Below are 17,242 nucleotides of genomic sequence, written 5' to 3'. Positions count from 1 at the left end.
ACCTATTTATGAATTTAATTTCGAGTACTTTTTCTATAAGTGAAAAGTTTCTAGACACTGAATAGTATAGTGATGTTGGTGTCAATTTAAGTGACAAGGTCTGTAGTTACATAATATTGTTTGTTTTGTATTTATTATAAAGTAATAAGCAAATATAAAAAATAAAAAACATTTAATTTTATCTACAAAACAACTGTCGTTTCTTAAACATGATGATTTATACACTTTTATTGATATCAAGTAAGAACAAATTCTTAATGCAAGTTATTTTATAAATAATTCTAGACAAAACAAATCTCCTGTATAGTCCTCTAACAAAGAAATACAGGTAAACTAAATTAAAATACAGTTTGATGACTATAATCTTGAGTTGTTGGAGATTTTCTCATACATTTATAAATATTTTGAAGAATCATGATGACAATGCCAACGACAACATTAATGAGGTAGAGCAAATTAAAGAAAGTTAAGAGATTCGGACTTGTTTCCCATATGCAGCGCCTAAAAGCAGCTTCAAGAAGCATGATGAACATTTCGAGATGTAGGAGAGTAATATCCAGATAATTGGAAGCAACATGTTTTTAATCAATGAAGCAACTGATTGACTCCCTACTAGGAACATTATCTTTGTATCCTAACAAATTGTTTTGATAGGTAAGCACTTCTAGAGTCTTACTCATGCTGCCTCAAGATATCAGAGAGTTGTTCAAGAAAACTGCAAGTTCTAATTAGTTCTAATTAAGAGAAACTTTTTTCCCTTTGAACCATATGGAATATCAGGATGTATTGTCGAGAACGTCCATTCCTTCCTTGGCAAGCTAATGGTTTTACCACTGTGGATCACATTGAAGAAGGGAACATTACTCTTATGAACCCAACAAAATATTGTAAAGACGGGAAGAAATCCTTTAATTTTAACAAGGTTTTTGGACCTGATTCAACACAAGGTTAGTTACTTTACCATTTGATATTTCTGATTTATCCCAACCCTTTTAGAATTGATCTCTACATCATGTTTATACATTTTACTGCAGCTGAGGTCTATACGGACATGCAACCTCTTATTCGGTCTTGTCTTGATGGTTACAATGTCTGCATCTTCACATATTGGAAAATCGGATCTGGAAAAACGTATACAATGGTAAATGCTAAATTGATTAAACCATTCAATTAATGGTTTTCTGTACATTTTAGTGTTACGAATGCTGAACTTCTGCTGTTATCCAGAGAGGACCAGACAATCTCACAGAATAAACATATGGTGTGAAATACCGAGCTTTGAATGATTTGTTTTGTCTAGTAGAAGAAAGAAAAGCCACTTTCACTTACGATGTTTCTGTTCATATGACGGAGATATATAATGAGCAAGTTAGAGATCTTCTAGCTACTAATGTATCAATCAAACAAGAAATATCCTTTCCTTGTCCTCTTTAATGTCTCGTTTTCTCTTTTCAATTTATGATGATTTCATCTGCCATTACACATCTATGTTATTCCTTAATGCTTTAATTACGTTAGAGTTTCGTAATAGTTCTCAGAATGGTATAAATGTACCATGTGCAAGTAGGTTACCAGTCTCAACAACAGCTGATGTAATCAGTTTGATGAATCATGGTCATAAGAATCGCGCAGTGAGCTCTAGAGCTATGAATGATAGAAGCAATTGCTCTCACAGGTAAACTTGCTATTACATATTCACAATCTAACATTAACATTAATTTCAAACAACTCTTAAAATGTATGCTTTCAGTTGCATGATAATCCATTTCCAAGGGAAAGACTTGGCATTAGGAGCTGCTCTACGAGGTTGTATGCATCTTGTTGACCTAGCTGGAAGTGAAAGCATTGAAAATTTTGAGGTGACAGGGGATCGATTGAAGGATGCACATCATATCAACAAGTCCCTTGCTGCATTAGGATATGTATGTAATTGCTTCACTTTCTACGAAGAATGCACATGTTCCCTACAGAAACAATAAACTCATACAATTGCTCCAAGACTCCCTAGGTAAGTTTATTTTCATTCTTATATCACCTTATATGATCAATCTATATCAAGCATAAGTATATATAGCATTCTTAGATCATGGTAGTAGCTGTTGTAAATAAGAGGGGCCTAAACAAATAGTCAAAGAAAATAAACAAGTAAAATAGTATAGAGGAAATTCGGTGTGGCGTGATGAATCACTACCTTTGAAAATGAATTCCGGCGCAACCGGGGTGCACAATTGTAATCGCCGGCTCGTTTCCTAAGGTTACACACCACTCTTACACTAAGACAATTTAGAGCAAGAGGTGGAGTCAAAGTAAACTTATGCCCAAAGAACAAATGTATTTAGAGGTGGCCAGTGGGCCGGGTTGGACCCAGCCCACCCTAACTCGCACGGCTGGTGGGTCACGTGGGTCCGACCCGGTTTCAATCCGGCACAGCCCGGCACAGCTCGGATTTAATCCGGGTTGTGTCGTGGGTCCAAAATTTTCGACACAACCCATTTCAACCCAGCTCAGTTTAACCCGTTTGATTCGACCCAAATCGCACAACCCGTTTTGACTCATTTAATTCGACACACCTAGCCCGTGAACCCACCTAACCCGACCCACCTGGCACAACCCAGCCCGCACGGCCCACCCGCACGAATGACCCACCCAACCCGCACGAGCCAACCCACCTAACCCGCACGCATGACCCACCCAACCCGCACGCATGACCCACCCAACCCGCACGGCCGGCACAACCCGCACGGCCCGCACAGCCCGCACAATTCGCACGACCCGCACGGCCCGCACGGCCTAACATCCATTTTAAAAAAAAAACGGCTAGTTTTTTGTATCTAACGGCTAGTTTTTTGTATCTAACGGCTAGTTTTTTAAGTGTATGATCATCCATTCTATTTTTCCTATAAATACCAATTCCATTTCACTCAAATTTCCACACAAATTCAAGCTTTCTTTCTCTCTTACTTAAAAATTCTTATTGTTCTCAAATTCTCAAGTGTTATATAGAGTTATATTTTTGTTAAAAAAAATCTCCTTAATATTATTATTAGTATTCTTAAGATTCTAAAAAAAAAAAGTTCTTCTCCATATTATAATTAGTAATCATACAAAAAAAAAATGAGCTCAAGAGGAGGAATGGGAAGGAGTCAAAGTGGTGGTCGAAGTGGTAGCCAAAGGAGTGGTGGTGCAAATTTTTCGTATGAAATTAATACGGAAAATTTAAACCAATTTGTCAATGAATATGGAGATTATGGTTTAGGAGATAGGCAAAATATTCAAACGTCTCCACCACAACATTTCTCCCACGAGTCCCACCAATCATCAAGTTCAACTATGCCACCTCCATCGCAACCAACATCTCAACCTTCATCTCAAGGTAATTTCTAATTAAATTTTTATTGTTATGAATATTTAAAAAAACTATTATTAATGATTATAAAGTTAGTTTAGTTTCCAATTTTCTATGATTTACAATTAGTTAATTACCATGAAAAATGCGTTTAAATAAGTATAATTAAAATATTTAAAATTTAAAAGCTTATTTTCATGAATAGCATTTAAAAATTAATTTTAATAATTTGATTTATGAAAGGTGGTGGCGGTGAAAGTAGAGGTCGAGCACATTTTTCTTGGGTGTGGAAACATTTTGAACGAGTTGAGGTCACACCCCCGGGATGGCAACCTGGTCAACCAAAGAGGTTCACGTGTACATGCCTAGTTTGCAAGGCGCTAGGTGCAAATGTCAAGTCATATAATTGGAAAACGGGAGATGGAACCGGAACCTTGAGTCGGCATTTGCAAAATAAACACGACTTGTTCGAAAATGGCCCCCGTCCTTCGGGGGGTGGCGTCCAAACACAATTGGGTGGATACATGAACCAACCCGGCGGAGGTACACCTTTCATTTATAATAAAGATAGAATGATTGATGAAATGAGTACTTTAGTTATTTCTAATGAATACCCTTTTAGTTACGGTGAAAATGCAAACGTTGAGCATTTTAATAAAGTTGCATTACAACCTGCATTTACTCGTGTCCCCCGAAATACCCTAAGACGTTATACACAAACTTCTTATTATAAGTATAGGAGTGGTTTGATTGAATTATTTCGTACTTTTGATGGTCGTGTTAGTTTTACAAGTGATACATGGACTTCTAGTTTTGGCGAACCTTTTCTTTGCATTACTGCTCATTGGGTGGATGATGATTGGTTTATTCAAAAACGTATACTATGTTTTCAAGCTATGGAAGAAAGGCATACCGGTTTTAACATCAAAGTTCGTATTTTGGATTGTTTAAAAGAATTTCACTTGAATAATAAAGTTTTTTCTTTGTCTCTTGATAATGCAACTGCAAACACAAAGTGTATTGACTATTTGAAAAATGACTCCGAGTTGAATTTGTTGTTGGGTGGTAGTCTCTTGCATGTTAGATGTTGTGCTCATATTTTGAATTTGTCTGTTCAAGAGGGTCTCGCTGAGTTGCAACCATTGCTAAACCCAATTAGAACAATTATAAAATGGATTAGGATTACTCAGTCAGTTAGAAGAAAGTACATAGCTATGTGTAAAGAGAGAGGTCTTAAGAAAAGACAATGGTCTATTGATACCCCTACCCGTTGGAATTCTACTTTCAAGTTGTTGAGTGATGCTATAAAGTATCGTGATATTTTGACCCAACTTTACAATGAGACTCGTGTTGATCCTACTGAGTTAATAACCGAAAGTCATTGGACTAATGCTTCTTTTGTTCGTGATGTTTTAAATGCTTTTGATAGTGCAACTCATATTTTCTCTTATATTTATGAGCCTAACGTTCATTTAGTCATAATTGAGTGTGTTAAAGTTGTTCACACCATCGAAGAGCATATGAAGATTGATGGACTTCGTCCCGTTCTTGATAGCATGAAACGTAAGTGGCATACTTATTTTAGTGAATTTCCAATCATTTATGGAATTGCTGCTATTCTTGACCCCGGTGTCAAAGCTGAAGGTTTGGAAAATCTTTTAGAATTTTATTATACAAGTTTAAGTATCGATTATGATGTTAGTGAATATATTAACAAATGCAAATCTGTTTTGGGAGACCTTTATGATCATTATGCATCTATTTATGGTTTTGATTTGGCAACACCAACTACTACTAGCACTTCCGATTCTAGATTTGGTTTTCTTGATAAAGTTATGAAAAAAAAAACACAAAGCATCTACATCATTCTCACCATCATCTTCTTCAACACTTGCTATTAATGATTATTTGTCATATCAACATGAGACCAACAACAACTTTCAAATTATAAAATGGTGGCAAGAACATAAAAAAAGTTTTCCTATATTGGCGAGAATTGCAAAAGATATACTTGCAGTTCCCGCTTCATCTGTTGCTTCCGAGTCTGCTTTTAGTGCAGGTAGAAGAGTGTTAGATGAAAAAAGATCTCGCTTAACTCCGGAAAGCATTCAAATTTGTGTTTGTAAGAAAGATTGGGATCAAGCTGAAAGAAGAACTCAAGGTTTAAAGGAAGACGAAGACGATGAAGATGATCCTGTGATGATATTGGAGTCGTCAACGGATGATGCAGCTTCCGGGGATGATGATGCAACAAACATGGGTGGCTAGAAAAGTCTAAATCAGGTACGCTAAGAACTACGTGGGCTTTGATTCTTTCGGGATACGTAGGCAACTTATTTTTCGAAAATTACAATTTAATTGCAAAATTAAATTTTAGTTTTCTAAAGATAGGTCCAAGCCCCCCCCCCCCCCAAATTTCAAAAGAAGTACAATATAAGAACTACGCTGGCTTTGATTCCTTATTTTATAATATAAGGATACGTAGGCATCTTAATTAAGAGCAAGCCATCAAATTGTTAATTTTGTAAAAATTAAAACACCACACAACCCACCCGACCCTAACCCACGAACCCACCCGACCCTAACCCACAAACCCACCCGACCCTAACCCACCTAACCCACAAACCCACCCGACCCTAACCCACTAACCCACCCGACCCTAACCCACCTAACCCACAAACCCACCCGACCCTAACCCACTAACCCACCCTTCGACCCACCCTAACTCACTAACCCACCTTGACCCGTCTAACCCACGAACCTAGCTCGACCCACCTATGACCCGTCTAACCCACAAACCCAGCTCGACCCACCCACGATCCGTCTAACCCACAAACCCAGCTCGACCCACCCACGACTCGTCTAACCCACGAACCTAACCCTGGTGTGTCCAACTTCTCCGACCCAACCCACGACCCGGCCCACCCTACCCTACGTGTGTCGTGCCGTGTGTCATGAAACCCCAACCCGCGACCCACCTAACCCTAACCCAGCTCGCACGACTCGCACGGTGGACACCTCTGAATGTATTTAGCTAATTTTGTGTATGATGTGTGTCAACAATGAAGAATTACCAAGCTAATTTCATAGGCAAGGATGGAGCTTAAAGAGGATGAATCTAGACATCAAAAGGGTGATTGAATCATAAAGAAGTTGATTAAATCACCATAAACAATCACTTTAATGGGAGGTTACAAGAGAATCCAAGAGATGAAGGAAGAATCTCAAAAGATGAATGAATGTAGACATCAAAAAGTCCACTCCACAACCCACTTGTGTTCAATTGTTGTTGGCCATAACCTGCTTGTGGAGTAGACTGATTTTCTTATAAAGAAGACATAAAAAGCCTACTCCACAACCCACTTGTGGGCAAATGTTGTAAGCCACAATCTCCTTGTGGAGTGAACTAATCAACAATCAAAAACCATGGTTTCTCTTTAATCCAACAGTAGCAGCTATTGAAAAACAATAGGCTTATACAAGCAAGGTTACAGTAGCTATAGAACTGCGAAATTTTAACAAGTTATAGGATGTACATTGACTTAAAAAAAAGAAAAAAAAAAAAGAAAAATCAAACTTAATCTATGTTGAACAAGTCAGAGTTAGTAATAGAAGATTAATACAGTATGGTAGAGATTTATTAAATTAGATGGTAACTGCTTGTTACTTTGTTAGTGTGAAGATGTGATGAGTCAATACCCACTATAAACTCTCCACAAACTTTAAAAAAAAAAAACAGGTGTATAATAATTATTATACATTCATTATAAAGATAGTTTAAAGTGATCAAAAGTTACCCTTAAAATAAATACAAGTTATTTTTAATATAAATAAAAGTAACTCAATACAAATAAAAATTATCTACGCTGTATTAATAAAGAATCACTCTTTAAATGACAAAAAATTAATGCACATATTTCAACAAAACTATGAAAATAAAATATAAATAAAGTAGGGGGGTAGCCGCACAAAAGTTAACGAAAATCAAACACATATTCATATATATAATAAATTGATTTGAACAATTAGAGTATTGTGCAAATCAGAATATGAGATACTCATACAACATAATATTGCAACCACGACCAGTACAAAGCATGTGGTGAGAGTGAGGGATAGCTCAAGTGGTTAGAGTTTCCCTCCCGATTCCAAGAGATCTTGGGATCGATTCTCACCTCCGCCCTTGTGGCTCTCTAAACAACAAAAAACAAAGCATGTGGTAATTGTACATTTGTATTTAGAGCCTGTTCACATTTACTTAGTTTCAGTTCAGTTCAGTTCAGTTCAGTTCAGTTCAGCTCTTAATTTCCCTCTCTCATAAAATATTCATTTCAGCTTAGTTTAGTTCAGTTCAGCTCCAATCAGTTCAGTTCAGCTCCAATAAGTTCAGTTCAGTTCAGTTCAGCTCAATTCAGTAAATGTGAACAGGCCCTTAATATTCATGTAAAATTCATAAGAATTCTAAACATGCCTGAGAATTAATTTATAAGTTAAAGTAATTGAGCATGACTCAATAATTTATTTATACTATTGAACTCTAAATCGTTTAGCAATTTATATCGAGAGATGCTAATATGTGAAGGAAATATTTTTTTCCATATAATCCAATAACTCATGAACAAAAGTAATAGGGGATATGAACATAATTGATACTTACAGAACTATGTCGACAATATGCGAATTTCTTAAGGCCTGTTCATATTTACTTATTTTCAGTTCAGTTCAGTTCAGCTCTAATCAGTTCAGTTCAGTTCTTAATTTTTTTGTTTTAGATGTTTTAGCATATTACAACAACAACGACAATAATAATAATAATAATAATAATAATAATAATAATAATAATAATAATAATAAATAATAATAATAATAATAATAATAAATAATAATAATAATAATAATAATAATAATAATAATTATTATAATAATTATTATTACTATTATTATTTTAAATTATATTCGTCGTTCAAAATGGTCACATTTTTTTTTGAAAGAAACCTTGCTGCTTGATAGTTGAGAGGAGGGAGACGAGCAGAAATATTTAGGTTACTCAAGCGTAAAATATTTTTAAGAAAATTTAGGGGAACGATTTTTTTTTTAGGGGAATGATTTTTTAATAATTAAAGAAAGTATGTTTTTATTTGTTGTTTTTTTTTTTGGAGAAATTGCAGCATATGCGATTGACTACGGTAAAATATTGAAGAATACTTTTTATTTATATATTTAAAATATAATATTACAAAATATAATAATTTAAAATATAATAATTTAAAATATAATAATTTAAAATACAAAGTTATTTTTATAACACCTTTATATTTTCCACAATCCACTATATATATTATCATTAATTTTCATAAATGTTTTCATATATTTTTATGCATTTTAATTTTTCCAATCAGTTCAGTTCAGCTCTAATCAGTTCAGTTCAGTTCAGTTCAGTAAATATGAACAGGTCCTTAGTAGCCTCCTCAAATCAATTGTTTTATTAATTTATTCAATTGATTAGAGTTTGGTGCTGATAACGTGTTGTGAAATAAACGAAATAGGAGAGGATTGGGGAGAGAATTAATAGTCTATTATTCCTTAGAGGATATATATCCTACATATACAATATAATAGAGTTTACTATAACAATAATAAACCCTATATAGAATATTTCGGAATGATACCAGAAGGATAATAGTATCCATATAATATTTCATAACATTACCAAGGATAATAAGAATTTTAACAATTATACTATTAGAAGAAAAAAAAAAAATTGCCCGTCAAAAAAAAATTATTAGAAAAATTAAAAAAATATAGTGTTATTAAAGAGAATTTCCCTTAACTATTTAATAAAATAAGGTTATAATTAGGATAAAGTTTTGTGGAAAAAAAAAAAGATCACCATCCTTAATTATTTAATAAAATAAGGTTATAATTAGGATAAAGTTTTGTGGAAAAAAAAAAAGATCACCATTTCAGTGTTACAGAAATTGAAGGTAACCATTTGAGAATTTCGCAAAATAGTACTCCTTATTATCAATATTTTTTAACGTTCTTAAACAAAATACTCAATTTAATATTTAAATACACCACGTGTAACAAAATAGAGTTTCTTCAAAGAACACACGATTATGACTCGAGTAGATGGTTCATGATTTTTCGAGATAGTCAACTTTCGTACTTGCTTATTATTAGGTGGATTAATGGACTTGCTAATTATAAGGTGGGTTAGTGGGGTTGCTAAAAAGCAAAAGGAGTCGCCTATGTCTAATATTATCAAGCATAATTAAATCAAATAAACTAAACTTTAGATCATGTATGTAAAGTACTCCTAGATGAAATCATGTCTAGGTTCATATTCAGAATGTAATACGTTCGCAACGATGTCATCAAACTTCATTACATTGTGTTAGTTAATTTAATTTGATCCCAATTATATCACTCAAAGAATGATATGATTTGTCTTTACATTCTCAAATACATCCACTGTTAAAAAAAAAAAAAAAAAAAATTCCATTGTTCTTAAAAGTTTTTTTCATCTTGACTTTACATGTTAATCAATGCATTACTTTGATTATAAATATATATTATTTTTAATTGCATATTAGTATAATACTGTATATAAATCAAATATGATTATCATGTTTTATATTAGGAGTAATTTAGAAGATTTATCTCATTTTATAAACGATGTTAAGATTTCAAGGGCATGTTCTTTTTACCTTAAAAAAAGTTTCATGTTTAATTAATAAGTTTAGATAAGTCATTTAATAAGCTTACTACATTCGTTTTAATTTATTTGCAACGATATAACATTTACCAAAATCTAAGTAAAATTTGTTTGTATGTGATAAATGGAGAGAGAAAGTTAAAGTTGCATGCAATGAGAAGAGAGATATTAAGAAGTGACAACTAAATAAGAAATTAATGAATTCCTTTACTATTTAAAGATGGAAACAAAAAACTAAGGTGTTGTTTGGTTGGCTTAATATATTGTGGGCATTCAAAATTCCCATGAATTTCATTTTGGACTTCTTGTTTGGTTGACACAAAAAAAAGTAAAAATGGGGCCAATGTCAATTCATGGGAATTTTGACTTCCCTCAAAACATGGGAATTAACTTACCCAACCCCCTCTTGGTAAGTTACAATTCCTATGGGAATTTAATTCCTCCATTTTTAACCAAATAAATTTCATGAATTCCCATGATTTTGACAAAGGAATTTAATTCCTACAAATTGTAATTTCATGGGAATTTTCACTTCCCTAATGAACCAAACGACCCCAAATAAGGAATGAAATCATTTATTGCAAATAATGTGTAATATCCATTTATGATAGGTAAATGTTGCAAATAAATTGAAATGAGTGTACTATTAAGCTTAATCTAGTCTATAAAGTTTTAAAAATTTTAACTAGTGTTTAGTCCGGGCGATGCCCCGGGTCAACGTTATATATTATGTTAGTCTTGTATAATAGTTTTCATGTATTATACATTTATACTTATGTAGATGAATTTGACATGCCTTTCGTCCCCAATTAGTATGAGATAATAGTTACATACTTACATTGAATACATATTGAGTAGTTTTTTTTTTCTTTTTTTTTTTTAAAAAAAAAAATTGAACCTTAACCTTAAGTTTAATGAGAGGTTGGAAAGCTGACATGGCGTAATTAAAAAGGGCCTATGTGACACATTGAAATTCTTAAGAACGCTTTTAATAGATTAGTATAGATAAGGTCTAATAAATTCAAATAAGTATTCTTTTAATATAATAAGTTCTAATAAATTCAATATGGTCTAATAATTTGGGTCTAATATGTTCCAATAAATTCAATCTTAGTATATTATATAATTGTTTATCATAAAATAAGAAATACTATACATCATATAAATTGTTTTTTTTTAATATATTATATAAATTTTACCGTTATACTTATATTATTATAATATTTTACAAAATTCTTAGGGCATGTTTACATTTCTTGAACTGAACTGAATTGAACTGATTGGAGCTTAATTAAATTGGAATAAATTGAAAAGAACTGAAATTAATATTTTATGAGAGAAGCTAAACTGAATTGAACTGATTGAAGTTGAACTGAACTGAAATTAAGCTGAAGTGAATAGACCCTTATACTATAAAAAAATTCTATATGTTTTACCCTATATAAGATAGTTTAGAATACGACAGATTGATTAGATAGTTTTGGATTAGTTAGATTTTTTAAAATTAGTGTAACGGATTAAAATAGATTAGTTAGTTATATTTCAAAAAGATTAAGAAATGTGTCAATATTAGGGACTTGTTCTTCTCATTAGTAATTTAGTATTAGGAACGCAATTATTGGTAATAATAACCTCCCTGAAGTAATCCTTGAATCAATTGCAAACCTCCCTGAAGTAATCCTTGAATCAGGAGTAATTATTGATCATTTGTCCAAAGGCGCCAAGAAAAATGCTACTTTAGATGTTGTGCTAGGGGATCCTTTCCTTAATTTATTTTTTTTTTATTTTGAAGAAGGGATATCCTTATTTTTTGTACCAATTTTATTTTTGTCCATGTAAAAGGAGAGTTGTGTTGCCCATTTTCTTGCTAAGCTAGTCCCTTTCAAAATTGATTAGGTTTGGAAAAATCATTATCCCGGAGTTGTCGCTCCCTATGTTTTGATGGACACTTTATCCCTTAATTAATATAAGTTATAGCTTTTCTTGATAATAATAATAATAATAATAATAATAATAATAATAATAATAATAATAATAATAATAATAGTAACCTCCCTTACAAATTCCAGCTGTAACCTAAATAATAATAATAATAATAATAATAATAATAATAATAATAATAATAATAATAATAAGTTTCAATTAGGACTAATAAGTTCCAATAAGGCCATGTTCATTTCACCTTAAAAAATAATATTAGTTAGAATATTTTCAGTTAGTAAAAATACTTTCAGTTTAGTAAAAATAAGTTCAGTTTAGTAAACATAATTTCACTTCAGTAAATATAATTTTTGTTCAAAAAAACTTTTAGAAGAAGAGGGAGTATAATAATCAATATTTACTATTTAGGCCCCGTTCATTATTTCACCTTAAAAATAGGAAAAATGGAAATTAAAAAATCCAACATTTGCTCGGTATTCTCTTAAAAATCCAACCTTCCATTAATCCCGCAAAAATCCAACCTTTATATTCCATCTTCAATAAAAGATCCATTACCTGTTGATGATCGGTTTTTGTAAACTATATGCCACATGTCAGCTATTAATAAGTCAATAATTTTTTTAATTATTAAACAACAAAAATAATTAAAAAAAAATATTTAAAAAAAAAATTAGAAAACCCAGCCCCACCTTCCTTCCTCTTTCCCTAACCACCCATCCCCACCGCCCACCGAACCTAGCAACCCCATTCCCCTTTTCGCCGGAAAACCCACACCACTCCTCCCGCGCGGCCAGCCGCCCCTGCACTACAATAACACACACTACAACTCCTTTGCTCATCTCAAACAACCACACGCAAGCCCACAACACCAAACAACCACCATCACCACCAGCCTAAGCCGTCAGCTGGAGCACCCATCTCCACCTCATCACCAAACAACCACCATTACCACCACCCTTACGCTTCAATTTGAATATATACATGCATGGATGGTGAGTTCACGAGGGTGGTGGTTCAAAGGGGAAGGGGAAGGGCCGGCGAGAGGAGGGGCGGCTAAACGCTGAGAGGATTAGAGTGGGTCGAGCTAGAGGTGTGATTTTCGGTGAATGGACAGTGAATTGGTGGTGAATCGAGCAAGGTTGGAATAGGGGCGAGTTCGTGTTGCGTGGGCTATCAGAGAGGTATGATGGTCGCGACGGAGGAGAATAGTTGCGGTTTCTACTGGTATGTCAGTGTGTAAGCTGGTTGTTGTTGATGAGTTTTGGAAGCAGGGAGGCCAACAGGGGTTGTGAGGTGCTGATGCAACTGTGATGAAAGTGACTGATTGATGACGGTGGCAACACAAGCTGATGTATTTGGTTGTTGTTGGGGTGGGTTGTTGTGTGGTGGCGGAATTGGTGGCGAGGCTAGCTGCTGTGTTGTTTCCGTTTGAGGAGAGAGGAGAGAGAAAGATGATGCGTGAGAAGGGAAATTGAGAGAATTAAAAAAAAAAAACTTTTTAACTTGTTTAACAAGTGAAAAGTCAAATGAATATGTTGGTGAAGGTGGGGTATATAGGTTGGATTTTTATGAGATTAATGGAAGGTTGGATTTTTAAGAGAAGACCGAGCAAAGGTTGGATTTTTAATTTCCATTTTCCTAAAAAATAATATTAAGTAATAATAATTTTAGTTCAGTAAAAATAATTTTAGTTCATTAAAATAATTTTATTTCGGTAAAAATAATTTCAGTGGAGTAATAATAATTTTAGTTTAGTAAAAATAAGTTCAGTTAAGTAAAAAATAATTTCAATTCAGTAAATATAAGATCAGTTAAGTAAAATTATTTAAAGAAGAATTATAATAGAAAATTAGTAAACTAAATTTTAGTCCAGTAACAATAATTTAAGTTCATCCAAAATAATTTCACTTCAATAAAAATAATTTAAGTTTAGTAATTTTTTTTTTTGGAAACAACCCACAAAGGGGGGAAATTACTCATCAATCAAAGAAACATCATCCAACACAAGATTACAAAAAGTAGACGGAAAATTAACAAACCAAACAGTTTTACTAATATCCCATGGTGGGCAATGAGCTAGCTCATGAGCCACACTATTGCCAATTCTACGCACCCAAGACCAACTAATGGACTCAAAGCAGGTAGCGGCATGTTGGATATCCTTCACAATTAGATGGAAGGAGCTTCTTCCCTGATCCTTTTGCACAATAGCCTTAATCACAGACTCACTGTCATTCTCCATAATGATGCGCTGATGACCAATTTCCTTAGCAATTTGGAGGCCTACTAGAATTTCCTTTACCTCGGCACATTTAGGATCCCATTCCCCAGTTATCTTCACATTGGCGCACCACAATAGATGTCCCAAGTTGTCCCTAGCAGCCACCCCAATTCCAAAACCAACTGCCCCAAGCATACCAGCATCAACATTAACCTTCACATAGTGTACATGTGGAGCTTGCCAACTCTCCTAATTATTTGCACTCTCATCTTGCCTCTGACTTTTTTCTTTACTCTTCATTTCACCTAGCAGCTTCTGAATATAACTGTAGGGAATAAATCTCAAGCGTTAATCCCCTAGCTTGAACCCCACTGTGATCATACACTAAAGTACGGTGGCGTCCAAAAGGGAAGAAGATAGAGCAAAAGAGTCGCCAACAAGTTTTAGGAACTTGTAAACCGTTCACAGGGTGAAGGTTACGCCCCTTAACGATCCAAGAGATCGTCAACTCTATAAGGTCTTGAACCAAATAAGGGTTCGGGGATGAAGGTACAAATCCAACCTAAAAGAGATTGAACCTGCCCTAATAATAAGCCTCTACTTTGTTCAGATCGTATTCATGTGCGCTTTCTGACTAACATGCAATCAATAGGTTTAACCCTAAACCTGTTTATCTATGTTGGTTGAATATTAAAGTACAAATAAACTATTATTGGCGATCACTTGAATTATAATCAAATTAACCCTAAACAAGATTATTAAATATCTTATTAAGTGTGATTACAAGTACAAATTCCCTTTAAACATGCATAAAAGGTGTGATCAAGCAATAACAATAAATATCAAGCAACATAATAAATAATCATAATAAATTATAATCATAAAATCATAATAATAATCATCATAATAACAATTATAATAATCATAATCATAATAATTATAATAATATTCATGTTAAAGCATAATAGCAATAGCAAGATCCTAGGCATGATACTAACAAGATTAATAACAAACCCTAGCATGTCACTAAGCAATAAAAATCAGATCTTTAACCCTAACATGATACTAACAATCATAAATATTAGGAAGAAAATAAAAGGCATCATAACAATCATACTTGATATTAAAATTACCCTAGACATGATACTAGGAATCAAAATAACAACCTAAGCATGAAATCTATATCATAACATCAATTAAAAACCATTAAAGTACTTACTTTGATGCCTCGTACCTCTTTCTAATAACAAAATACACACGTTAGTAACTTCAAGGAAAATAATAAACAAACAATTAAATTAAATAATTGAAAGAGAGATTTGGGACCAAACCCTCAGAAATTAAACCTTTCACGTCTAGGGCGAAGGCAACTTCGAATATGTCTAGGTGTATCTAGATCTAATGAATGCGGAATTTTGTATTTGAGAAAGCTAGTTTAGAGAAAGAATAAGAGAGAGAATTGATGATTGTTGGTGAATTATAGATGAAAACTGGTTATCGAAAACGGAGTTTTTAATACGTCATTTATAGAGAAAATCAGCCAAAAAGATAAAATATCAAAACAGAGTCTGGCACACCTAAAACAGAGTTGGCGCCAATGCTGGCTTATTGGTGCCAGGCGCCAACATTAGCGCCAGACACCAATGTCTGGCGTTAGGCGCTAATCCTGTTTTTGACGCGTTTTCTAAAATCAAATAAATTTTGTCGTACAGGAGGATAAAATCGTATCTTTTCCTCAAAAATGTTCTTTGATTTTAATTAAAACTCTGAAAAGTCAACAAAAGTCAATTTATCAATGCTAATTGAATTAGGAATGAAAAGAACCTTCTAGAAGACTAAAACCATTCCTAATTGCATTAGGAATGATAAATCATATTAGGCCCTCCTCTAGATCATTGGGCCGCATATAAGGCTCAAACCGGGCCCAGTTTAGTAAATTAGCCATAACTTCCTCAATATTCATCGGAATTGGGCTTATAATATATCGTTGGAAAGCTCTTGTCAAGCCCTATCCAGCTACACTACTATTGTACCCATATCATGGACCAACCAAACTGGATTGGATGTTTTCTTAAAATAAGTTTTAAAAAACAGAGAGAAGAGAAAAGAAATTAAAACTATTCGTAACACTAAACTTTCCACTCTTTCGCTTCATTCGATTATGATTCGACGTGAAAGGTACTCATCACTGGATTTGGTTTTGGGGAGACACAAATGGGTGTCTACAATAACCCACAATACTCCTAGGTTTGATCCAATCATTATCAAATAACCCTCGGTTTCGATCACCCCAAATAGCCCAACAGTAAACCATAATCTGCCTTCGCTTTTCTTTCTCAAATTTTATGAACATATTAAGCACCCAATCGAGAAAAGAAACCCACCTACCTGAAACATCTTCATCCCAACCACAAGCTTCCCAAATTTTGCACGCTCTTGGACAGCTCAAAATAGCATGAGCAGCATCCTCATCCTCCCCTCCACACACTCCACAAGTGACAGCAACAGAAGGCACTCTAACGTGCAAGCTTTTGTTCGTAGGAAGTGCTTCATGGTAAGCACTCCAAAAGAATGTCTTGATTCGTGGGAGGACAAGTTCACTCCAAATCAGGTTCTATGCCTTTCGTAGAGAATAATCATAAGAGCTGCTGCTAGCTTCCGAGTACTCACCAAAAATCAATTTGTAGTCAGATCGAACAGAATAGTGGCCATCTTTTTTGAGTTCCCAACAATAAGTATCATTAGGGAGTCGCTCACTAAACGGGATAGCAAGCACACGGTCACACTCAAATGGAAGAAAAGTATCACGCACCTTAGCTTGCTGACATTCCAACTTCCACTATTCGAGTCAATAAGCTCTTCCACCTTCATATTCTCCAAGCCTGAAAGGCAGGGGGGAAATAATCTTTCTAGAATGAGTTTTAGGAATCCAACTATCTCCCCACACTTTAACTTTCTTCCCTTTGCCAATTCGCCACCGCATCCCCTTATTCACAACCCACTTAGCCTCGAAAAT

The 17,242-nt window shown here is 33.9% G+C and overlaps 1 pseudogene; it reads left to right on the top strand.

Annotated features, from left to right (window-relative positions):
• Positions 1-650: 650 nt before the first annotated feature.
• Positions 651-2,064, top strand: LOC110682850 (annotated as a pseudogene).
• The last annotated feature ends 15,178 nt before the right edge of the window (positions 2,065-17,242 follow it).

The sequence above is a fragment of the Chenopodium quinoa genome, unplaced genomic scaffold (genome assembly GCF_001683475.1).
Source record: "Chenopodium quinoa cultivar QQ74 unplaced genomic scaffold, ASM168347v1, whole genome shotgun sequence".
NCBI classification, from domain to species: domain Eukaryota; kingdom Viridiplantae; phylum Streptophyta; class Magnoliopsida; order Caryophyllales; family Amaranthaceae; genus Chenopodium; species Chenopodium quinoa.
The sequence above is the reverse complement of the archived record's forward strand: the minus strand, read 5'-3'. Positions and strand labels throughout refer to the sequence as shown.